The sequence below is a fragment of the Tursiops truncatus genome, chromosome X (assembly GCF_011762595.2).
Source record: "Tursiops truncatus isolate mTurTru1 chromosome X, mTurTru1.mat.Y, whole genome shotgun sequence".
Classification (NCBI taxonomy): Eukaryota; Metazoa; Chordata; class Mammalia; order Artiodactyla; family Delphinidae; genus Tursiops; species Tursiops truncatus.
This window is the reverse complement of record NC_047055.1, coordinates 48591806-48619757: the sequence shown is the minus strand read 5'-3', so window position 1 is coordinate 48619757 and position 27952 is coordinate 48591806. Positions and strand designations below refer to the sequence as shown.

The 27952-nt window shown below is 35.1% G+C and overlaps 1 long non-coding RNA gene across 1 annotated transcript in view; it reads right to left on the bottom strand.

Annotated features, from left to right (window-relative positions):
• Positions 1–19797, bottom strand: part of LOC141277662 (uncharacterized) — a 440393-nt gene extending 420596 nt beyond the window's left edge. Inside the window, exon 1 of the long non-coding RNA XR_012329421.1 lies at positions 19736–19797. This is a non-coding gene — a long non-coding RNA (uncharacterized lncRNA). The remainder of the gene's footprint in view (positions 1–19735) is intronic.
• Between the last annotated feature and the right edge of the window lie 8155 nt (positions 19798–27952).

The window sequence follows — 27952 nt, the reverse complement described above, 5'->3', positions numbered from 1 at the left end:
TTATACCTCAAGAAATAAGAAAAACAGGGGCTCTGGTGGTGCAGTGGTTGAGAGTCCACCTGCCGATGCAAGGAACACGGGTTCGAGCCCCGGTCTGGGAAGATCCCACATGCCGTGGAGCAGCTGGGCCCGTGGGCCATGGCCGCTGAGCCTGCGTATCCAGAGCCTGTGCTCCGCAATGGGAGAGGCCACAACAGTGAGAGGCCCGCATACCGCAAAAAAAAAAAAAAAGAAATAAGAAAAACAAAGTCCAAAGTTAGCAAAGGGAAGCAAAAAATAAATATTAGAGCAGAAATAAATGAAATAGAGACTAAAAAGACAATAGAAAAATCAATGAAACTGAGTTTCTATTTTAAAAAGAGAAATTGGACAAATCTTTAGCCAAACTAACCCAGAAAAAAAGAGAAGACTCAAATACATGAAAAGGCAGACAATACAACTGATACCAGAGAAATACAAAAGATCGTAAGAGGCTATTATGAACAATTATACACCAACAAGCTGGATGACCTAGAATAAATGGATAATTTCCTAGAAACATAGACTAGGCTGAATTATGAAGAAACAGAAAATCTGAATAGAGCAGTAACAACAGGTAGTAATTTTGAAACACTCCAAAAAAGAAAAATCCAGGACCAGATGGTTTTACTAGTGAATTCCAACAAAAATTTAGAGAAGAATTAATGCTAATCCTCCTCAAACTCTTCCAAAACATTAAAGATGAGGGAACACTCCCAAACTCATTTTAGAAGGACAGAATTACCCTGATACCAAAGCCAGATAAGGACAGTACAAGAATAGAAAACCACAGGCCAATATCCCTGATGAATATATGTGCAAAAATGCTCACAATATTCTAGCAAACCAAATTAAACAGTATATTAAAAGGATCATAAACCATGATGAAATGGGATTAATTCCTGGAATTCAAGAATGTTACCACATATGAAAATCAATATACGTGATATACAACATTAATAGAATGAAGGATTAACATTACATGATCCTCTCAATAGATGCAGAAAAAGTGTTTGACAAAAGTTAACACTCTTTAATGATAAAAGCTCTCAATAAATTGGTTATAGAAGGAATGTACCCCAACATATTAAAGGCCATACATGACAAACCAACAGATAACATCATGCGAAGGTGAAAAGCTGAAAGCTATTCCTCTAAAATCAAGAGAAAGACAAGGGTGCCCACTCTAATAATTCCTATTCAACAAAGTACTAGAAGTCCTTGCCAGAGCATTAGGCAAGTAAAAGAAATAAAAGGCACACAAATTGGGGGAAAAAAGAAGTAAAATTATCTCTGCAGATTACATGATCTCATACATAGAAAACCCTAGAGACTCTACCAAAAATCGGTTAGAACTAATCCATGAAGTCAATAAAGTTGCACGTACAAAATTAGCATACACAAATGAGTTGCATTTCTATATGCAAACAATAAAGTATCTGAAAAAGAAATTAAAAAAAACAATCCCATTCACGACAGCATCAAATACAATCAAATACTTTGAAAGAAATTTAATCAAGAAGGTGACATATCTGTACACTGAAAACTATAGGACACTGATGAAAGAAACTGAAAAAGACATATATAAATAGAAAGATATCCTGTGTTTTTGGATTAGAACAATTGAAGTTGTTAAAATGTCCTTAATACTCAACGTCATCTATAGATTATATGCAATCTCTAACAAGATTCTAATGGCGTTTCTTACAGAAATAGAAAAACAATCCTAAAATTCCTATGGAACCACAGAAGACCCCAAATAGCCAAAGCAATCTTCAAAGAATGGAACAAAATTGGAGCTATCACACTTGCTGATTTTACACTATATACTACAAAGCTAGAGTAATCAAAACAGTATGATGCTGACATTAAAAAAAGATGCATAGTCCTATGGAACAGAATTGAGAGTCCAGAAATAAACCTATACATATATGGTCAACTAATATTTGACAAGGGAGCCAACAATACTCAGTGGGGAAAAGAAAGTCTTTTCAATCAGTGGTCTGGGAAAACCAGATATTCACATGCAAAATAATGAAATTGGACCTCTATCTTACACTACTCACAAAAATTAACTCAAAATGAATAAAAGACTTAAATGTAAGATGTGAAACAGTAAAACACTGAGAAGGAAATGTAGGAAAAGTCTCCTTGAAATTGCTCTTAGCAACGATATTTTGGATATGATACCAAAAGCACAAGAAACAAACAAAAACAAACAAGTGGGATTACATCAAACAAAATCTTATGAACAGCAAAAAACAGTCAACAAAATGAAGAGGCAACCTACAGAATGAGAGAAAATATCTGCAAACTATTTATCAGATAAGGGGTTAATATCAAAAATATATAAGAAACTCATAAAACTCAATAACAAAAAATAATAATAATAATACAATTTAAAAATGGGCAGAGGACCTGAATAGACATTTTTCCAAAGACATACAAACAGCCAACAGGTAAAAGAAAAGATGCTCAAAAGCACCAATCATCAGGGAAATGTAAGTCAAAACCATGATAAGATATCACCTCATGCCTATTCAAATGGCTAGTATAAAAAAAAAAACAGGAGATAACAATTGTTGGCAAGGATGTGGAGAAATGGGGACATTTATGCACTGTTGGTAGGAATGTAAATTGGTGTAGCCATTATTTTAAAAATAGAACTACTATATGACCAAGCAATCCCACTTTTGGATATATATACTAGGAAACAAAATCACTATTTCTAAGAGACATCTGCATCCCCATATCCATCACATTATTCACAATAGCCAAGACATGGAAACAATCTAAGAGTCCATCAATACATAGATAAAGAAAATGTGGTGTATACATACAATGGAATACTATTCAGCCATAAAAAAGAAGGAAACCCTGCCATTTGCTACCACATGGATGGACCTGAGGGCATTATGTTAAGTGAAATAAGTCAGACAGAAAAAGACAAATACTGTAAGATCTTAGTTATATGTGTAATTTTTAAAAGCTAAACTCACAGAACAGAGATAAGAATGGTGGTTGCCAGGGGCAGAGGAGAGGGGGAAATGGGAAGATGTTGGTCAAAAGGTATAAACTTTTAGTTTTAAGATGAATGAGTTCTGAGGATCTTACATTCGGCAGTGATTATAGTTAACAACAGTATATTATATCCTTGAAATTTGCTAAGAAAGTAAATTATAAATGTTCTCATCACAAAAAAATTGTAATTATATGAGGTGATAGATGTGTTAATTAGCCCTATTGTGGTAATCATTTAGCAATATATGGTGTATGAAGTAATTGTGTCATACATCTTAAATTTACACAATATTATATATCAATTATATCTCAATAAAGCTGGAAAAAATAAGTAAAATTATAAATTTATCATTTTATATATATATTCATTCTTATATCCTTCCATATTTACCCCTCTATGTAGATTTCTATCTTTTTACTTTTCAATCTGTATATTGCATAGGTGAGATGTATATCTGAAATATTTTTATCAACTTAATAATATTTATTAAATGATGGAGTTTTGCAAAAAAAGTTTACATTTTCTTCATATTCTTCCATATTTCTTGAATTTTAAGATAATTGTCATCATTTTTTAAAAATGAAGTCATTATTACTTTTCAAAACAATCAATTTATACTATAGTGTCATAGCACTTTTCAGGTAGTTTGAAACCCACTTTAAATCACAATTCTAATTCCATGATGGCTTCCACCCAAACTCATAGAATAAAGGCACAGGCTCTTTGGAACAAAGCAATATACCATTATAACAGCCTTAATTTAAAGCACCTAAAATGTTGAGTGTAATATATTTAACTATATAATTGTAATGGAGTTTAAGTAGAATTTCTGAATTTGCTACTCATGGATTATGCCAAATTATTAGCTGAGAGAACTAAAGCCCTTCACTATCATAAGCAATTCCCTTCCAGGAGAGTTAAGTGTAAGGAGGACAGGAGTGGAGGAATCTTTTAACTAGCAAGAAGAGCTCCAGTAAAGTCTACTTTGCTGCAAATTCAATAATACAGGAAGCTAGGACTAGTATCACTAACGAGAAAGTGTATGCCAAAATACTGTAAACAGACAGCACCACTAGCTGAGAGGAAATCATCTCAAACATAGCAGATAGGAAAGCAAAAATCAAGTCCCTGAGGATACCTGTAAAAAGCACATGCATATTACTAACAAGCTCTCTATTAGGGCATAGACTCAAAATTTAACTTATGCAGAATTCAAAAAGTATTCTAACATTCTAGGGTTTTAAAAAAAGTGATTAATAGTGATGACAGGGCTTCCCTAGTGGCGCAGTGGTTGAGAGTCCGTCTGCCGATGCAGGGGACATGGGTTCGTGCCCCGGTCCAGGAGGATCCCACATGCCGCGGAGCGGCTGGGCCCGTGAGCCATGGCCACTGAGCCTGCACATCCGGAGCGTGTGCTCCGCAACGGAAGAGGTCACAACAGTGAGAGGCCCACGTACCACAAAAAAAAAAAAAAAAAAAAAAATAGTGATGACATCGTCTATTGTTTGAAATATTACTAATAAACGTGGAAATTTATTATCTCCGAATTGCATTATTTATGGATCTTTAGACTTCTTACATATTTGGCAACTCAGACACCATCATGATGGCCTAGAATACATCTAATGAGAGACTTCCCTGGTGGTCCACTGGTAAGGAATCTGCCTTCCAATGCAGGGGACGTGGGTTCAATCCCTGGTCAGGGAATAAGATCCCACATGCCGCAGGGCAACTAAGCCCACGCGCCACAACTACTGAGGTCACGTGCCTCAACTAGAGAGAGAGCCTGTGTGATGTAAACTACAGAGCCCACGCACCCTGGAGCCCATACACCACAACTAGAGAGAGAAAACCCGCATGCTACAACTAGAGAGAAGCCCACGCGCCATAATGAAGAGCCCGTGCCTCAATGAAAAGATCCCGCATGCCTCAGTAAAGACCCCACATGCTGCAACTAAGACCCCATGCGGTCAAAAAAATAAAGAAAATAAATAAAAATAATTTAAAAAACAGAATACATCTAATGAAATATGGTAATGTCACCATAGGCCATCATGTAATGTCATTAAAATTATATTAAAGAAAACCAAAAAGGCATGAAAATTACAGCTTGCTAAATGTGTCTTGAGTAAAGAAATGAATATGCTACTGAAATAAATGTGCCAGTTTCCAGCAAACATTAGATACCAATTTTCAAGATGATTGCACATAAGCTCAAAGGCTTAACAAAAATTATATAGACTGCTTGTAAAGAATAAAAATCAGTTAGTATAAACATACCTATCAACTTAAAATGTGTTTATTGTTTCTGATCCTCTTATCATATCTGTCCACTCTCCCATTTTATTTTTCTTCTTCTAGTAGTTACCTGTTTCTTCCATTGCATCTCATATGTACCATATTGTGTATCCTTTCAAATCTAATAGATCTTACATACACACTTGCTTTTTTTTTTTTTTTTTTTTTTGCGGTACACGGGCCTCTCACTGTTGTGGCCTCTCCTGTTGCGGAGCACAGGCTCCGGATGCGCAGGCTCAGCGGCCATGGCTTATGGGCCCAGCTGCTCCGCAGCATGTGGCATCTTCCCGGACCAGGGCACGAACCCGTGTCCCCTGCATCGGCAGGTGGACTCTCAACCACTGCGCCACCAGGGAAGCCCCACACTTGCTACTTTTAACCTCAAATTATTAATGAACCTGTATTTCTCTCTTCTACTGTAAGATGAAAAACTTACATGCCCATTTAATTCCCTTAATCCTATCAACCAAAACCCATTTATGTTAGAAAACTGATATCACTAACACTTCAATTTACAAATTATGTTTTTATTTTCATGAAATGATATTCATAAAATTAGGTTGTGTTTTATTATATTTATCTATTTTCAGTGCTCACCACTCATTCCATATGCCATGACTTTCCTTTTCTGGAGATATTTATGTTTATTCATCTTTTTATTTCTCCCCATGGTCTCTAAGTAATGACTTGTACTTTTTGCCTTTTCTACTACATATTTTTTAATCCTAACTCTGAATAAGATAATATTCCAATCATCTCTTTCTTCTGCTTAGACCCTATTTGGGGCTTTTGTTAACAGTAGAAGTTTATAGTTTATGATATAGCTCTCTCTTCCAGTTGAATCAATGGTTTCTTTAGACCACAACTAGGTCATGCCTAAATTTTTGGTAGTAAATTGACTATATGCACTTGAAATATACTTCTGACACAATTTTATCCATTAAAAAATAAGTTCCCATCAAATTCACTTTATATTTTAGCACAATTTTGCTACTTTATTTGACTATTTCATTACCTTCCTCCCACCCACCATCTGCACTTTGCCTCGTAAACGGTGGAGCTTAAACTGGTAAGTCTCACTGACAGTTTACCTCTTCCACATGCAGAACTGAAATATACCTGGTGGAAATACTTGAAGACATTCATAAGCTAAGTCATTAAACTGACTTTTTTAAAAATAATGAGAGGTATCCATTCCCAGTCCTCTTATCAACAACATTTTTCAGAGAACAAGTCAATAACAATTTAATGTAATTTTTTGATCAATTTTATGTAAGTCTTCTATTATAAGAAGAGGAAATTAGATGTAATTCTTTAAGTTCACATAATATTTGATATTATAATTTTGCCTGGAATATTAATTGCCTTTCTTTGGGACTTTCAGGGATTGTATTTGGTAATCCAAGGGTCCTAGCTGATTTCAAAAGTTAATTTTGCAAACTAAATAATTAGTAGATTCCCATTTAAATAATCAATTAAAAGACACATTGTCTTTTAATATATACAGCTCAACAGAGATCAAAAATTAAAGAAAATATTTCTGAAAAGTACTATATTGAGAAACATTAAGTATGACACAACAGAATGTGATCAACTGTAAATGTATCAAATATGGTATTAAAATAACAAAGTATGCAAGGCTATATTTCTGCAATAAAATGTCCAGTGAGTGTGAATCATAAATATCAGGAAAGAAAAAACAATGACCAATACCAATACCAATATACTAAAAAATAATGACCAATACCAAAATATAAGAAAGCATTATCTTATCTTATTAATGATAAGATATCATTATCTTATCTCTACAAGGCCCTCCACAGGCATTCATCACACACATATTTCCATTTACTACACTTACCAACACACCAGAAAAAAAAATACAGCATCACCATGATTGCTTTGATTCCTAAATAGTAGTTTTATGATAAAAAATAAAAATCAGTTTGTTGATGATTTTTTAGTTTGAGCTTATTTTAAAAATGGATAATAACACAAAGAGATTGAAAGATATACCATGTTCTTGAATCAGAAAGAAGAATCAACATTGTTAAAATGACCATACTACCCAAGGCAATCTACAGATTCAATGCAACCCCTATCAAATTAGCAGTGGCATTTTTAACAGAACTAGAACAAAAAATTTTTAAATTTGTATGGAAACACAAAACACCCCAAATGGCCAAAAAAATCTTGAGAAAAAAGAATGGAGCTAGAGGAATCACACTCCCTGACTTCAGACTATACTACAAAGCTACAGACATCAAAACAGTATGGTACTGGCATAAAAACAGACATATATAGCAATGAAACTGGAGAGAAAGCCCAGAAATAAACCCATGCACTTATGGTCAATTAATCTATGACAAAGGAGGCAAGAATATACAATGGAGAAAAGACAGTTACTTCAATAGGTGGTGCTGGGATAACTGAACAACTACATGTAAAAGAATGAAATTAGAACATTTTCTAATGCAATATACAAAAAAAAATACAATATACAAAAAAAAGACTTAAATGGAAGACCAGATACTATAAAACTCCTAAAGGAAAGCATAAGAAGGACACTCTTTGACATAATAACAGCAATACTTTTTTGGATTCATCTCCTAGAGTAATGAAAATAAAAACAAAAATAAACAACTGGGACCTAATTAAACTCAAAAGCTTTGCACCACAAAGGAAACCATAAACAAAACGAAAAGACAACCTACAGACTGGAAGAAAACATTTGCAAATGATGAAACCAAGAAGGGATTAATTTCAAAAATATACAAATACCTTATATAGTTTAATATCATATAAACAAACAACCCAATCAAAAAATGGGCAGAAGACCTATATAGAATTTCAACAAAGAAGACATACAGATAGCCAACAGGCACATGAAAAGATGCTCAATATTGCTAATTACTAGAGAAATGCAAATCAAAGCTACAGGGAGGTATCACCTCATACCAGTCAGAATGGCCATCATTAAAAAGTCTACAAATAATAAATGCTGGAAAGGGTGGGGATAAAAAGAAACCCTCCTATGCTACTGGTGGAAATGTAAATTGGTGCAGCCACCATGGAGAACAGTATGGAGGTTTCTTAAAAATCTAAAAATAGAGTTACCATATGATCCTGCAATCCCACTCCTGCGCATATACCCAGAGAAGATACATGAACCCCAATATTCACAGTAGCACTATTTACAATAGCTTAAGACATGGAAGGAACCTAAATGTCCATTGACAGGTGAATGAAGATATGGTGTATATGTATATATGTATATATTGATATATATATATATATATATATATATATATATATATATATATATAATGGAATATTACTCAACCATAAGAAAGAATGGAAAGGTTTCCGGGAAGATGGCAGAAGAGTAAGAGACCACCTTCCTCCCCACAGATACACCAGAAATACATCTACACGTGGAACAACTCCTACAGAACACCTACTGAACGCTGGCAGAAGACCTCAGACCTCCCAAAAGGCAAGAAACCCCCCACATACCTGGGAAGGGCAAAAGAAAAAAGAATAAACAGAGACAAAAGGATAGGGACAGGAACTGCACCAGTCGGGGGGAGCTGTGAAGGAGGAAAGGTTTCCACACACTCGGAAGCCCCTTCACGGGTGGAGACTGCAGGTGGCGGAGGGGGAAGTTTCAGAGCTATGGAGGAGAGCGCAGCCACAGGGGTGCGGAGGGCAAAGCAGAGAGATTCCCGCACAGAGAATCAGGGCCGACTGGCACTCAACAGCCCGAGAGGCTTGTCTGCTCAACCACCGAGGTGGCTGGGCTGGGAATTGAGGTTTGGGCTTCGGTCGGAGTGCCGGGAGAGGACTGGGGTTGGTGGTGTGAACAAAGCCTGCAGGGGGTTAGTGCGCCACGGCTAGCCAGGAGAGAGTCTGGGGAAAAGTCTGGACCTGCCGAAGAGGCAAGAGACTTTTTCTTACCTCTTTGTTTCCTGGTGCGCGAGGAGAGGGGATTAAGAGCGCTGCTTAAAGGAGCTCCAGAGACCGGCGCGAGCCGCGGCTAAAAGCGTGGACCCCAGAGACGGAAATGAGACGCTAAGGCTGCTGCAGCTGCCACCAAAAAGCCTGTGTGTGAGCAGAGGTCACTATCCACACCCCCTTCCGGGGAGCCTGTGCAGCCCGCCACTGCCAGGGTCCCGGGATCCAGGGTCAACTCCTCCGGGAGAACGCACGGCGCGCCTCAGGCTGGTGCAACTTCACACTGGCCTCTGCCGCCGCAGGCTCGCCCCGCACTCCGTGCCCCTCCCTCCCCCAGGCTTGAGTGAGCCAGACCCCCGAATCAGTGGCTCCTTTAACCCCGTACTGTCTGAGCGAAGAACAGATGCCCTCTGGCGACCTACACGCAGATGCAGGGCCATATCCAAAGCTGAGCCACTGAGAGCTGTGAGAACAATGAAGAAAAAGGGGTATCTCTCCCAGCAGCCTCAGAAGCAGCAGATTAAAGCTCCACAATCAACTTGATGTACCTGCATCTGTGGAATACATGAATAGACAACGAAACATCCCAAATTAAGGAGATGGACTTTGAGAGCAAGATTTATTATTTTTTTCCCCTTTTCCTCTTTTTGTGAGTGTGTATGTGTATCCTTCTGTGTGAGATTTTGTCTGTACAGCTTTGCTTCCACCATTTGTCCTAGGGTTTTTTCCATCCATTTTTAAAAAATTTTTTTTCTTAATACTTATTTTTTATTTTAATAATTTTATTTTACTTTATCTTCTTTCTTTCCCTCCTTCCCTCTTTAGACAATGAATCATCCCAAATTGAGGAGGTGGACTTTGGGAGCAAGATTTATGATTTTTTCCCCTTTTCCTCTTTTTGTGAGTGTGTATGCGTATGCTTCTGTATGAGAATTTGTCTGTATAGCTTTCCTTCCACCATTTGTCTTCGGGTTCTATCCGTCAGTTTTACTTTTTGTTTTTTATTTTTTTTTCTTTTTTATCTCTTAATAATTATTTTTTTGTTTTAATAACTTTATTATATTTTATCTTACTTTATTTTATTTTACTTTATCTTTTCCTTTCCTTTCTTCCCTCCTTCCTTCCTTCCTCCCTCCCTCCCTCCTTTCTTTCTTTCTTTCTTTCTCTCACTTTACTTCTAATAAATCTTTCTTTCTATTTTTTCTCCCTTTTATTCTGAGCCGAGTGGATGAAAGGCTCTTGGTTCAGCCCCCAGGAGTCAGCGCTGTGCCTCTGAGGAGGGAGAGCCAACTTCAGGAAACTGGTCAACAAGAGACCTCCCAGCTCCACGTAATATCAAATGGTGCAAATCTCCCAGAGATCTCCATCTCAACACCAGCACCCAGCTTCACTCAACAACCAGCAAGCTACAGTGCTGGACATCCTATGCCAAACAACTAGCAAGACAGGAACACTAACCCACCCATTAGCAGAGAGGCTACCTAAAATCAAAATAAGTCCAAAGACACCCCAAAACACACGACCAGATGTGGACCTGCCAACCAGAAAGACAAGATCCAGCCTCATCCACCAGAACACAGGCAGAACACAGGAAGCCTACACAACCCACTGAACCAACCTTAGCCACTGGGGACAGACACCAAAAACAATGGGAACTAAGAATGTGCAGCCTGTGAAAAGGAGACCCCAAACACAGTAAGATAAGCAAAATGAGAAACAGAAAAACACACAGCAGATGAAGGAGCAAGATAAAAACCGACCAGACCTAACAAATGAAGAGGAAATAGGCAGTCTACCTGAAAAAGAATTCAGAATAATGATAGTGAAGATGACACAAAATCTTGGAAATAGAATAGACAAAATGCAAGAAACATTTAACAAGGACCTAGAAGAACTAAAGATGAAACAAACAATGATGAACAACACAATAAATGAAATTAAAAATATTCTAGATGGGATCAATAGCAGAATAACTGAGGCAGAAGAATGGATAAGTGACCTGGAAGATAAAATACTGGAAATAACTACTGCAGAGCAGAATAAAGATAAAAGAATGAAAAGAACTGAGGACAGTCTCAGAGACCTCTGGGACAACATCAAATGCACCAACATTCGAATTATAGGGGTTCCAGAAGAAGAAGAGAAAAGGAAAGGGACTGAGAAAATATTTGAAGAGATTATAGTTGAAAACTTCCCTAATATGGGAAAGGAAACAGTTAATCAAGTCCAGGAAGCACAGAGAGTCCCATACAGGATAAATCCAAGGAGAAATACACCAAGACACATATTAAACAAACTGTCAAAAACTAAATACAAAGAAAACATATTAAAATCAGCAAAGGAAAAACAACAAATAACACACAAGGGAATCCCCATAAGGGTAACAGCTGATCTTTCAGCAGAAACTCTGCAAGCCAGAAGGGACTGGCGGGACATATTTAAAGTGATGAAGGAAAAAACCTGCAACCAAGATTACTCTAACCAGCAAGGATCTCATTCACATTTGATGGAGAAAATAAAACCTTTACAGACAAGCAAAAGCTGAGAGAGTTCAGCACCACCAAACCAGCTTTACAAAAACTGCTAAAGGAACTACTCTAGGCAAGAAACACAGAGAAGGAAAAGACCTACAATAACAAACCCAAAACAATTAAGAAAATGGGAATAGGAACATACATATTGATAATTACCTTAAATTTAAATGGATTAAATGCTCCCACCAAAAGACACAGACTGGTTGAATGGATACAAAAACAAGACCCATATATTTCATGTCTACAAGAGACCCACTACAGACCTAGACACACATACAGACTGAAAGTGAGGGGATGGAAAAAGATATTTCATGCAAATGGAAACCAAAAGAAAGCTGGAGTAGCAATTCTCATATCAGACAAAATAGACTTTAAAATAAAGACTATTAGAGGAGACAAAGAATGCTACATAATGATCACGGGATCAATCCAAGAAGAAGATATAACAATTGTAAATATTTATGCACCCAACAGTGGAGCACCTCAATACATAAGGCAAATACTAACAGCCATAAAAGGGGAAATCGACAGTAACACATTCATAGTAGGGGACTTTAACACCCCACTTTCACCAATGGACAGATCATCCAAAATGAAAATAAATAAGGAAACACAAGCTTTAAATGATACATTAAACAAGATGGACTTAATTGATATTTATAGGACCTTACATCCAAAAACAACAGAATACACATTTTTCTCAAGTGCTCATGGAACATTCTCCAGGATAGATCAAATCTCAGGTCACAAATCAAGCCTTGGTAAATTTAAGAAAATTGAAATTGTATCAAGTATCTTTTCCGACCACAGCGTTATGAGACGAGATATCAATTACAGAAAAAATTTGTAAAAAAATACAAACACATGGAGGCTAAACAATACAATACTTAATAATGAAGTGATCACTGAAGAAATCAAAGAGAAAATAAAAAAATACATAGAAACAAATGACAAACAAATGGAGAAACGACAACCCAAAATCTATGGGAGGCAGCAAAAGCACTTCTAAGAGGGAAGTTTATAGCGATACAAGCCCACCTTAAGAAGCAGGAAACATCTCGAATAAACAACCTAAACTTGAACCTAAAGCAATTAGAGAAAGAAGAACAAAAAAACCCCAAAGTTAGCAGAAGGAAAGAAATCATAAATATCACATCAGAAATAAATGAAAAAGAAATGAAGAAAATGATAGCAAGAATCAATAAAACTAAAAGCTGGTTCTTTGAGAAGATAAACAAAATAGATAAACCATTAGCCAGACTCATCAAGAAAAAAAGGGAGAAGACTCAAATCAATAGAATTAGAAATGAAAAAGGAGAAGTAACAACTGACACTGCAGAAATACAAAAGATCATGAGAGATTACTACAAGCAACTCTATGCCAATAAAATGGACAACCTGGAAGAAATGGACAAAGTCTTAGAAATGCACAACCTGCCAAGACTGAATCAGGAAGAAATAGAAAATATGAACAGACCAATCACAAGCACTGAAATTGAAACTGTGATTAAAAATCTTCCAACAAAGAAAAGCCCAGGACCAGATGGCTTCACAGGCGAATTCTATCAAACATTTAGAGAAGAGCTAACACCTATCCTTCTCAAACTCTTCCAAAATATCGCAGAGGGAGGAACACTCCCAAATTCATTCTACAAGGCCACCATCACCCTGATACCAAAACCAGACAAGGATGTCACAAAGAAAGAAAACTACAGGCCAATATCTCTGATGAACATACATGCAAAAATTCTTAATAAAATGCTAGCAAAAAGAATCCAACAGCACATTAAATGGATCATACACCATGATCAAGTGGGGATTATTCCAGGAATGCAAGGATTCTTCAATATATGCAAATCAATCAACGTGATACACCATATTAACAAATTGAAGGAGAAAAACCATATGATCATCTCAATAGATGCAGAGAATGCTTTTGACAAAATTCAACACCCATTTATGATAAAAACCCAGCAGAATGTAGGCATAGAGGGAACTTTCCTCAACATAATAAAGGCCATATATGACAAACCCACTGCCAACATCATCCTCAATGGTGAAAAACTGAAAGCATTTCCACTAAGATCAGGAACAAGACAAGGTTGCCCACTCTCACCACTCTTATTCAACATAGTTTTGGAAGTTTTGGCCATAGCAATCAGAGAAGAAAAGGAAATAAAAGGAATCCAAATCAGAAAAGAAGAAGTAAAGCTGTCACTGTTTGCAGATGACATGATACTATACGTAGAGAATCCTAAACATGCTAGTAGAAAACTACTAGAGCTAATCAATGAATTTGGTAAGGTAGCAGGATACAAAATTAATGCACAGAAATCTGTGGCATTCCTATACCCTAATGATGAAAAATCTGAAAGTGAAATCAAGAAAACACTCCCATTTACCATTGCAACAAAAAGAATAAAATATCTAGGAATAAACCTACCTAAGGAGACAAAAGACCTGTATGCAGAAAATTATAAGACACTGATGTAAGAAAATAAGGATGATACAAATAGACGGAGAAATATACCATGTTCTTGGATTGGTAGAATCAACATTGTGAAAATGACTCTACTACCCAAAGCAATCTACAGATTCAGTGCAATCCCTATCAAACTACCACTGGCCTTTTTCACAGAACTAGAACAAAAACTTTCACAATTTTTATGGAAACACAAAAGCCCCCAAATTGCCAAAGCAATCTTGAGAACAAAAAACGGAGCTGGAGGAATCAGGCTCCCTGACTTCAGATTATACTACAAAGCTACAGTAATGAAGACAGTATGGCACTGGTGCAAAAACAGAAAGATAGAGCAATGGAACAGGACAGAAAGCACAGAAATAAACCCATACACCTATGACCACCTTATCTTTGATAAAGGAGGCAGGAATGTACAGTGGAGAAAGGACAGCCTCTTCAATAAGTGGTGCTGGGAAAACTGGTTAGGTACATGTAAAAGGATGTGATTAGATCACTCCCTAATTCCATACACAAAAATAAGCTCAAAATGGATTAAAGACCTAAATGTAAGGCCAGAAACTATAAAACTCTTAGAGGAAAACATAGGGAGAACACTCGGTGACATAAATCACAGCAAGATCCTTTTTGACCCATCTCCTAGAAAAATGGAAATAAAAACAAAAATAAACAAATGGGACCTAATGAAACTTCAAAGCTTTTGCACAGCAAAGGAATCCATAAACAAGACCAAAAGATAATCCTCAGAATGGGAGAAAATATTTGCAAATGAAGCAACTGACAAAGGATTAATCTCCAAAATTTATGAGCAGCTCATGCAGCTCAATAACAAAAAACCAAACAACCCAATCCAAAATGGGCAGAAGACCTAAATAGACATTTCTCCAAAGAAGATATACAGAGTGGCAACAAACCATGAAAGAATGCTCAACATCATTAATCATTAGAGAAATGCAAATCAAAACTATAATGAGATATCATCTCACACCAGTCAGAATGGCCATCATCAAAAAATCTAGAAACAATAAATGCTGGAGAGGGTGTGGAGAAAAGGGAACTCTCTTGCACTGTTTGTGGGAATGTAAATTGATACAGCCACTGTGGAGGACAGTATGGAGGTTCCTTTAAAAACTACAAATAGAACTACCATATGACCCAGCAATTCCACTACTGAGCATACACCCTGAGAAAACCATAATTCAAAAAGAGTCATGTACCAAAATGTTCATTGCAGCTCTATTTACAATTGCCCGGAGATGGAAACAATCTAAGTGTCCATCATCAGATGAATGGATAAAGAAGATGTGGCACATATATACAATGGAATATTACTCAGCCATAAAAAGAAATGAAATTGAGCTATTTGTAATGAGGTGGATAGACCTAGAGTCTGTCATACAGAGGGAAGTAAGTCAGAAAGAGAAAGACAAATACCGTATGCTAACACATATATATGGAATTTAAGAAAAAAAAATGTCATGAAGAACCTAGGGGTAAGACAGGAATAAAGACACAGACCTACTAGAGGATGGACTTGAGGATATGGGGAGGGGGAAGGCTAAACTTGACAAAGCGAGAGAGAGGCATGGACATATATACACTACCAGTCGTAAGGTAGATTGCTAGTGGTAAGCAGCTGCATAGCACAGGGAGATCAGCTCGGTGCTTTGTGACTGTCTGGAGGGGTGGGATAGGGAGGGTGGGAGGGTGGAAGACGCAAGAGGGAAGAGATATGGGAACATATGTGTATGTATAACTGATTCACTTTGTTGTAAAGCAGAAACTAACACACCATTGTAAAGCAATTATAGTGCAATAAAGATGTAAAAAAAAAAAAAGAAAAAGAATGGAATAATGTCATTTGCAGCAACATAGATGGACCTAGCGATTATCATATTAAGTGAAGTAAGTCGGACTAAAACAAATATCATATGATATCACTTACATGTGGAACCTAAAAAAAATGATATAAATGAACTTATTTTCAAAACAGAAACAGACTTACAGACATAGAAAACAAACATGGTTACCAAAGGGGATAGCAGAGGCTTGTGGGGGAGCGGTAAACTAGGAGTTTGGGATTAACATATACACATTACTATATATGAAATAGATAAACCACAAGGACCTACTGTATGACACAGGGGCCTATATTCTTTATCTTGTAATAACCTATAATGGAAAAGAATATGAAAGAGAATATATATATACATATGTATATATAAAAAACGGAATCACTTTGCTATACACTGGAAACTAACAAAAGATTGTAAAGTAACTATACTTCAACAAAAAATATTGTTAAATGACAAAAAAAAAAGTGTGATGGCAACTCTTAAAAAAGATGGATAAAAATATTTAACCTCCATTGAGTATTGGCTTTGTGTCAGGGACTCTTTTTAAGTACCTTGTGTGGATTATATTATTGAATTATCACAACAACCTTAAAAGGTATATAGTCAAAATATTGTGTTAATAACAGAGAATGATTATTACCATACTACAGATGTAAAAATGAAGGTCCAATTACATAACTTACACAAGGAAAAATAACTAAGAAGTAATGCAGTTGGGAATACAACACAGGTAGACAGGTTTAACTTTATGTTCTTAAGCACACAAAATACTGCTTTACATTCTTTTTATGTTTGTTAAAATGCCTTTCAAAACTCATTCTAAATTCTAGAAAAAGGTGACAAGTCTTTCTTAGCTTCATTTGCTTCCCAGGAAGACATTCAACTCTTAATTTTTTCTTACTCTGTAAGAAAATGAGAAATACCATAGGCCACATATATATGTCTGAAAATGTCTTCTTTCCCCCTATCTAATTGCTATTTTATCTAGGTATAGAATTCCAAGTTCAAAATTGTTTTCCTTCAAAACTTCAATGCATTGTTTCATTCTCTTCTACTTTCTAGTGTGACTAATGAGAACTCTGATGCCAAAATAATTTATATTCCTTTGTAAATGATATATTGCTTATCTTGGCATACATTTAAGATATTCTCTTCATTCTTGATGTTTGACTTTAATCCTTGCTTTGTTGTTGATTCCAACCTGCAAACTTAGGTCTTGCTTTAATTCTAAGATCAGTTCTTCCAGAAATTGTTCTTTTATTACTTATTTGATTGTTACTCCCTCTTTGTTTTAGCTGTTTTCTCTTTGTTTTAGCTGAATTCCAAATAAATGTTGGAACACTTGCACTGATTTTCTAACTTTTTCTCTCATAGTTTCCATCTCTGACATTTTGTTCCATTTTATCTGTGCCTCAACTTTTTTTCTTCTAACTCTTTTAAAGATTTTTTTTAGTTTGCAATTATAAATTTAAATTTATAACACATCTTTTTATTTTGTATTTGCTCTTTTTCTATAGCTGCCTGCTCTTCTTTTATGGACTGTATTATTTCTCAAATATTTCTTTTTTATGAGGACAGAAATATTTGTTCTTTAGATTTTATGTGATTCCACCAAGATCAATTATTCCATTTGTTTCTTTTTTTTTAAAGATCTTTTGATGTGGACAAAAGTCTTTATTGAATTTGTTACAATATTGCTTCTGTTTTATGTTTTGGCTTTTTGGCCCCAAGGCATGTGGGATCTTACCTTCCTGACCAGGGATTGAACCTGGACCCCCTGCACTGGAAGGTGAAATCTTAATCACTGGACTGCTAGGGAAGTCCCTCTTCCATTTGTTTCTACTGGTTCCACAGAAAAGGGAAAAATGGTCTTCCTCAAATATGTACTGATCCTTAGTTGTTTATTTATATATGTGAATGGTTGACTAGGTAGCATAGATTTCCTCTGTGTTTACATATGTCTGTTTCCCCAACAGTTTTCTCCTCCAAGCGATAGAGGTCACTAGCGGCTCTATGTGTGCAGGGAGAGTATATAATGGGCAGACTGTCTTTGCTTTACAGTTTGTGGGTGTAAAGTGAGCAAGAACTCTAACTCCCTTTTACAAAATTAGGAAAGCTTTACTGTGAGATTCCAGTATCCATGTCAAGAGAACTAGATATTTTCAGGCAGATTGATTTATTTTTTTTTATAATTTAGATCTCTGATTTTAACCCAAGATTAAATTTCACAGCTTCACATATGGAGGGCCTGACTGGTCTGAGTGTACCAAAATAATCATTTTAACAGTCACCCAACTTTCCACTCCTTGTACCTACTTTTCCTGAATTTGTAGCCTTTTTATTACCCTACCATCTGTTCTGTGTAGCATGTTTATACTGGGAAGTAGCTCTTGATGTAGTTTATCTATCAATAAGATTTATCTGTCTTCCACAATCCCAAACTTTACATACTCCAAATGTGTTCATGCCTACTGCTCTCACCCTTGGTGCTGTTATGAATTTATTCTATTTTGTACTCCTTTACTGACATTTCCAATGAGGCATCGGGAAAAAGGGAAGAAAAACACATATGCTCAGTAAAAATCAATAAACTTTATTTTTCAAAAAAATCAATTCCCAGTTATCTACCTATTTTTTTTAGAAGACCTGTATTACTGTAGGGTCTGCCAAGTACTGATTATGAATGCTAGTAAGTTCATTAAAAGCTGACACATCTCAAGGATAAAGACAAAGGCAACCAAGTTGATAACTGTTTTGTTATGCTACCTTGTGCATGTATATGTAATTATATACTCCTGTAAAGAAGCCAAGAGAAATATCTCTATATTTGGACTACACATTTTATTAAATATGAGCCAAATGTAACTGTTTATCCATATTTACAGGCTAGGTACATTGCTACCACTGACAATCCTGCTTTGGAAACCATCTTGTCTCTTTTGCTCATTGTAGCTGATATCCATGCACTCATTCATTCAACAAATGCTTATTCAGTGCCTGTAATGTGCCATCATTATATTAGGTGATAAGGATACAACAGTGACAAGAGAGATCTCTGATCTTATGGAATTTGCAGACCATGATAGAGATACACAATACACATGTAAGCAAACAAATAAATAATGATAAATTTTATGAAGGTACATGAACAAAACAAGTTATATATGAAGAAAGCAAATAGGTTCCTGAGATAGAAAATACAGACTGTTATAAGAATAAAAATGACCCAATTTCTTACCACGCACGGTAGTAGAAAGTGAGGAATTGGAAAATATTACTAAAATGACCTTTCCCAGTCTAGAAGTTGTTCACCAAGCTTTGTGTACCAAGCTTTGTGTACCAGGTTGCAACTCAACATATGCCTAGATGCTAATATTATATCCAGTTATTTATCTTGAAGCCAATGTTAAATCTATATATCTCTCATCAAAATAAATATATGATCAGTAGTGAATAAAACCATTTTCACTTACCAAAAATGGGCCAGAGCAAATGATAGAGAGAGAAACATTCTGCAAATATATATTAATACAGAGACACAAATGAGCTTTAAAATGACGCATTGTGAGCTTACCCTGAGAAACTGGGCATCTGCCAGTCATAGTAATAATACCCCGCATACCAAATGGCATATCTAAGGGTCAGAGAAAAGTTTCCATTAAAGCAGTCAATATTTGATTATTACTTTCGCTTTTATCCCTTAATTTTTCAAAGGTTTTCTTAAGCATGCTCTCATCAATCAGACTTAAGGTGTCTTGCTAGAATGTGTAAAGATATCAGGCTGATCATAAATTACAATTCTATAACACTGTCTCGTTTTAAAACATTCTCAGCTTAAATGCAAATTCAGCACAAATTCATTTTTCCTTCCCCCTCTTCCCCTCTCCCCTCCCCCCTCCCCATCCAAACACACATACACTCATTGGCCTTAACTCTTTAGCTCTAAAACCATGGCCATTTTATAAGAGCACACCAGGAATTTTATGTGTTCTACAACTATGAAGTAAAGAGATTTTGATCCTTTCCTTACCTATATTTTCTTTCATAATTTCTACATAAATCTTGTCTGTGAAAAAAGGGTCAATTTGTTTCTTCATAACAAGATCTACTCGGAAGAAAAATCTCTGGGAATGTAAAGCTTTTAAGTAACTTTGTGATCAGCGTTTTAAAATACTCACATTTTTTTACCATGAAAGAAGCAAGGAGAGAGGGGAAGGTGACGTAAAACTGAACTTTTCAATTTTTAAATTTAATCTGGAGACAAATTCTTGAACTGTGCTAGAGTTCTGATGTATGTGTATATGGTTATCTTTTGAATTTCACATTATTATTAAAATGCCTTAAATGGTTGCATTAAAGTTTGACTCTTGTACATGAATTTTGTTAATGTAAACAAGCTACTTGATTTAGATCCCTTATTTTCCAGTTGGCATGACATACTAATTTGTTAAAGTGCAATATATATTTATCCTATATATGTGCTAAATATTATCCATTGAGGGCATACTAAAAATCCTGTGATAATTATATTTTGTCTATACACATACAATTTACGTTGTTTAAATAGAAAAGATGTGTATATTCATCAGAGCATCATGCCTAATGGTGAAAATTTCTACTTGCTGTAGTTTCATTTAAACAAGCTTTAAAAAAACTTTTAATTTTTGTAATAATCACCGTAAAAACTAAAATAAAAATAAAAATTGTGTAATATAACATAAAAAAAGTTCATACTTAAAACTATGTTCGAAGTCTTTTAAAATCTCTGAGCTATTCTGCCTAGTAAATCTGCATCTGGGAATCTTTCCTTTACATAAAATTCTCATAATGCTTAGTAAATACTAAATCAATTTACATCTGAAAGAAATTTTAAGTACCAAAACTATATGTAATGTCAACATGACAGTTGAAGAAAATTGTGTTCTAGTGTATCTTAAAAATTAGAGACTATGATACCTAGGGATTACAATACAATTGTAGCTTAGTTCATTTTTGTTGTGGAAGACTTGTAAGAAATACTTATTTATAAACTGAAACCTGGTTTTCAAGACATAGTTATGAATATAAGATTACTTGATTTACCATCCTTGGTTAAATGTAATTAATTCTAGTAATACTTCTGGTGAGATGATTTCTATGAGTGACGCTATTTGTTTTACCAAGACTGGACTTGAGGGTTTTCACAGAGCTGTTCCTACAATAATTATATCATAACACAAGCTGCAGGAGTCTGACATGCCTAGACTTCCTAGAAGGTGGGATCTAGTGATGGTAGGTAATATTGATAGCTTTTCTTTCTGCCCCAGTCTTCCTCAGATACTGGTTTATTTATATTTTTAATTCCCATAAGAAAGTTTCATAGTATACATTATGCACCATTAGAAATTGCAGAAAGTCAATCAAAATACTAGAACATGAGGCAATGAATAAAACTGCTTAAAAACACTAGCTTTAGAATTAGACTGATCCGGTTTTTCATCCTATTCAAGAATTCCTTAACTCTGAGAACTTAGGCAAATTGCTTAACCTCTCTGTTTTTTCACTTGCTTCATCTCTAAAAATGGCTATTATAATTGTCATATGTTAGTTGGACAATTAGATAAAATAACAAATGTAAAATGCTTAAAATAATCCCTGCTGCATAGTAAATCCTTCATGAATAATAGATACTACTGTTATGAATTGAATATTATTAGTTAATTCATAAAAACATATCAGTCTGTAGTATGGCAATAGTTAAAAATGTGGATTATTGAATCAGAGAGACTTCTCTGCCAGTTACTAGCACTATAAACTTGGGCAACTCACTGAAAATTTCTGTGCCTCAGTTTCTGTGTATACAAAATGGAAATAATAATACTAATTATCTCGTAGGGTTGGTGTGAGAATTTAAATGAGGTAATTCATATAAACTGTTAACATAGCAGCTAGGACATAGTAAACACTCAATAATTTGTTCTTGTGTTGTTTTTTTTTTAATTCTTACTATCTTTCAGACTCTATGTAGCCAAGTAACATGGAAAAACTCTTATTGTGATGAATCAAACTGTTAACATCTTTAAGAAAAATAATTGTGTGTACCTTATAGAGATTATTTGCTATGAAAAGTCTTCCATATAAAGTATAATGAGTGGAAAAAGAATGAACAAAGAACAAGATCAAAGAGCACCAATATTTACCCTCTTTTAACATCTTTGTTAGTAGAGTCCTTGGGATAAATTTTAATAGTTCAATTTTACCTATAAGCCTAAATGATTTTAATATTACTTCCTTAAAAATGTACAAATGCATATATCCAGTTGTATCACTAAACTTTGCAACATACGCACAAAATACCATAGCATCATAGTGTCTGATAAGGTCTGACAGTTTTTCCACCAGACATGCCCTTTTTTATTTCTGGTTCAATTTTATTCTTTTTAACATCTTTATTAGAGTATAATTGCTTTACAATGTTGTGTTAGTTTTTGCTGTAAAACAAAGTGAATCAGTTAAATGTATGCATATATCCCCATATCCCCTCCCTCTTGCACCCTTTTATTTACACCTATCTAACAAAAGTTCATCCATTCTTCAAGACTCAGATCAAAAGCCGGTTACTGTAGCCTTCCCAGATTCCTTCACAAAAATGTCATTTCTATAAATTGTCATAGCTCTTTCATTATTCATATTTTAATCACTCATAATACTCTACCTCTTACCATATGTTTGCATGTATGTGTGTGTTACTCTTATTTCCCATATAAATTATAAAAATCTCAGGGAAGGCATAGACTGTACATTTTTACTTCTGCTCCACAAATCATCTAAGCCAGTCTTGGACATAATGGGCACTTAAAAATACCTCATATAATTATAAAATGTTAGACCTAGAAAATATCATAAGTAATATATAATTCAAGGAACTAAAAATCCAATTATGACACTACAGAAAATAAAGAACAAAACCATCACCTTTTTTAATGCTCATGAACACAGATACTCTATTCAACTTGAAGTCCTCCTTTTGTATCATAGAATCCATTTTCACTCTCTGTGAAAAATGGTATTTTGGTTTGAAAAATGCCTATATACTTTGTCTTCTCCGTTTTTAAATTCAGTCTTCAAAAATGCTTCCTTTCTCACTATCATTGTGGGCTAAAATTATAAAAATTAGTATTTCCTACAGACATTTTTCATTTTCAGATGCTCTCATCAAGAATTATAGAAAGAAATCTTCATAAACAGGCTTGAGCTTCAGCTTCAAAAGCTGGTGTTTTTCTCCATAACAAGGTGATCCAACACAAGCCAAAAGTGTATGAAAAATATCTGGTTCTAGACGTGATGGAATAGCTAGAATCACATTTGCCCTACTAACATAAACAACTAGAAAACTAGAATATATATACATATATGTATATATACACACATATATGTATATGAAACCACCACTTTTAGAAATCAGTCAAAGGGCAGCACAGGACTAGGATCCTAGAGACAAGGGAAAGAAAACAAATGATACCTCAGTTCTACACTGAGACGCATTTTTCAAACAAGGGCATATAGAAAGAAAACTTAAGCAGTGTGTGGCAGAGGTTCACTGAATTGAGGAGACAGAAATCAGAGTTTGACAGATTGCTGAGGCTGGAACTTGCAGGGCCCTGTATTAGAAAGGTGGCAGATTCACAGAAAAGAGCTTCAGAAATCTGCATAGGGGTCCACTTGTGTCTATTGCTGAATATTCAGCCATACATGCATAGAGTAAAACCATGTGAGGTGAGGCAAATAATAACTGAGAAGCTGTAAACTAAGAAGCTTATACAGATTGAGGAAATTTTCAAATTTTGACCAGCAAGATTGGATAGTCCTAATTGAATAGCCAGAGCATTCAGTAGGGACCAAAGGAATGTCATGCTCTAGTAGGAGGACTAAGCTAGCAGTAAATGCTATGTTAGAAGCACTCTAAAAAAAAGCTTAAAAGAGAAAAACTCAAAAGGATCAAGCTGTTGAACAACTAACTTAATTGCCTGCCACAAAAAGTCAAACATTTTTTAAGAGAAGATAACAAAAGCTAGCAATCAAAAAAGTGAAATTACACTGTCCAACATCCCATCCAAATTAATAGACATGGGAAGAAGATGAAGAATATGACCCATAGCAGGAGAAAGACCAGTTAATAACAACAGAACCTGAAGTTGCACACATGATGGGATAACAAATAGGAATTTTTCAATAACTATTATAAATATCATCAAGGATCAAAGAAAAACATAAACACAATTAGTGAAATGGAAAGCAGGAAAATAACCAAATGAGACTTTTAGGGGTGAAAAATATAATATCTGAAATAAAGATATGCTTTTAAATGCTTTTAAAGATATACTTTTAAATTTAAACCCATTTTTAATGGGTTTAAATCAGTTAAGACACTACAGAAGAAAAGTTCAGTAAATCTGAAGACATAGCAATAAAAGTTGTTCAAATTGAAGCATAGAAAGAAAAAAAAAAACTTAAAACACTGAACTGAGCCTTAGTGACACACAGAAAAATATACAACAACCCAACTTACATGTAATTGGAATTTGCTTTGACATTTTGTAGTGAATATCTATCCTGAGGGACAAAGGTCCAAATAATGCTAGCCTATTGATTGAAATCTGCAATCCAGAAGATAGTGAATGATATCATCAAAGCACTGAATGATAGACAACTGTCAAACAAGAATTCTATATCCAGTGAAAATAGCCTTCAAATATGAAGGCAAAATACCTTTTCAGACAAAAATTCGCTGAGAGAATTTTTAGTCCTCAAATGTTTACTATTGAAATGTTAAAACAAGTTCTTTAAGCAGAAGGAAATGATACCCAACAGAAACTTGTTTTCTACAGTAAGAAATGAATAAGGGCCATACAAATTGTAGATACACAGGTAAATGTAAAAGACTTTTTCTCATATTTTGATTTCTTTAGAAGATAATTGATTGTTTAAAAGTAATATCCAAATATTGTGCTGTTTGTAATAAATGCTGAGGTGAGAAGCATACTTTTATAAAGATCTCATATTATACATTAAGTGGTGTAATAGTATTTGAAGGTAAATTGTGAAAATGTGAAAGTACATATCATAAACCAGGGAGGAAAATATATGGGACATGTAGAAAAAAAGATGATGGTAGTTTTAAGCCCAACTATATTAGTAATTGCATTAAAGATGAATAGTCTAAATATTTCAATTAAAAGATGGATGTAGTAAGAATGGATTAAAGAAAGACCCAACAGGGGCTTCCCTGGTGGCGCAGTGGTTGAGAGTCCGCCTGCGGATGCAGGGGACACGGGTTCGTGCCCCGGTCCAGGAGGATCCCACATGCAGCGGAGCGGCTGGGCCCGTGAGCCATGGCCGCTGAGCCTGCGCATCCGGAGCCTGTGCTCCACAGCGGGAGAGGCCACAACAGTGAGAGGCCCGCGTACCGCAAAAAAAAAAAAAAAAAAAAAAAAGACCCAACAATATGACCTAAGACATGCACTTTAAAGATAAAATCACAGATAGCTTCAATGTAAAAGAATAAAGAAAGATAACACCATGTAAACACTATTCATAACATAAACAGAGTGGTTTTATTAATATCAGACAAACTAGACTTTGGGACAAAAAATATTGCCAGGAGAAAGAAGGATATTTCCTAAAAATAATAAGTCAATTCCCACAGAAGATATGATAATCCTAAATGTGCACGCACCTAATTATAGAACTTTAAATATATGATAGAACAGAATGGAGAAATAGAAAAAGCCCAAATTGTGGTTGGAAATTTCAGAATTATTTTCTTTGTAATCAATAGAACAAGTACATAGAAAATCAGGATGGATATAGAAGGCTTGAACAACACAATAAACCCACTTAACCAAATGGAAATTTTATAGAATACTTACCCAATTAAGAGAAGAACACAGATTTGTTTTAAGTTCACATGAAATAGCCATAAATGGAGCCATAAAAAAAACCCTCAGTTAGAAAGTAGTGAAATCATAAAGACAATGTTCTCTGACCACAATAGAATTAAATTCTAAATCAATAACAGAAAGATATCCTCAGTCATGCATAGCTCCAGTGGCAGAAAACTAAAGCCTCATGGGCTTCAGGTGTCAGAGGACAGAGTTAGATGCCAGCAGAGTAGTTGGAAATTGGAAGTCAATCCCTAAAAGCAAGGAAGTCAGGGAGAGGAAGCTAAAACTCTGCCCAAATCATTAACTGACTGCAAAATTATTCATGTACGGTGGAGAACTTGGAAGAGCGAGGCTAAAAAGTGCAATCCTAGGAGGTCTTAAGAATGGAGCAGAAATATCGGCTGCTGTATACTGTAAGTGAGACAAAGTTTGCAGTTTGAGAGCAGGCAAAACCCAAACAAAGAAAAACAAATGCAATCATAAAACAACTCAATATCCATTCATGATAAAAAAAATTCTCAAGAAAATAGGAAGAGAAGGGAACTTCCTCAACCTGATGAAGGACAGCTCTGAAAAACTCTATGGCTAATACCTGACTTCTTTCCCTCTAAATAAGAAATAGGGTAAGGCTATCCACTCTCAAAACAAAATATGTACAAAACATCATTGAAAGGAATTAAAGAAAACCTAAGTAGAAAGATATGTGATGTATATGTGTTGAAAGATTCAATATTGATAAGATGTCAATTATCTAAGATTAGACATAAAGATCAATGAAACAGCTCTGAGAATCCAGAAATTGATCCATACTTAAAAGGTCAGTTGACCTTTTTTGCCAAAGGTGCCAAGGTAATTCACTGAGGAAATCCTAGTCTTTTCAACTAGAGATGTCAATACAATTCAGATATACATTTAGGGAAAAAAAATGAACATCAACTTTTACCTCATACCATATATGAAAATTAACTTGAAATGGATCATAGGCCTAAACATACAAGCCACAGCTATAAATCTATAAGTCTTTGAGAACAGAAGTAGGCAAAACTACAGTGCATGGACCATATTTGATCTATACTCTTTTTTAAGCATGGCACTTGAGCTAAGGATATTTTTTACATTTTTGTATGAGAGGAAGAGAGGAGAAGGAAAATATGCAGCAGTGACCATATGCAATCTCAAAGCCTAAGATATTTGTTATCTGACCCTTTAAGGAAAAAGTTTTCTGGACACATTATAGAAGGCAACAAAGGAGGAATTCTTTGCAACTTAGAGACAGGCAAAGTGCTCTTGTATAGTATACAAAAAGCACAAATTATAAAAGAAAACATCAATAAATTGTAATTCATAAAAATTAAAATCTTCAATTCTGAAATACTGTCTAGAAAATGAAAAAGCATGCCATAGATTGGGAAAAAAGATTTACAATTCACTTATCTGTCATGGGATTTATAACTAGAATATATAAGTATTTCTTATAAATAATAAAAAGAGAGAACACAATAAATAAATTGGGAAGTTTTCAGAAGACTTCACAGTAGAAGATAGTATGTACATGAACAATAAACCCATTAGAAGGAAACTCTGTACATTGCTGTTGGGAATGTAAAATAGTATAACTTTGGATAACAGTTTAACAGGATGATATGAAGTTAAACACACACTTAACATAAGACACAGCTAAGTTAAAGGAAAGCTCATGTCAACACAAAGACTTGTAAGTGAATGTTCATAGCAGCTTCATTCCTAATAGCTAAAACCTGGAAACAATCCAAATATCCATTGACAGGTAAATGGATAAAGAAATTGTCATAGAACTACAAATCAGAATATAAGCCATTATAAAGAAGACCAAACTACTAATGTAAATG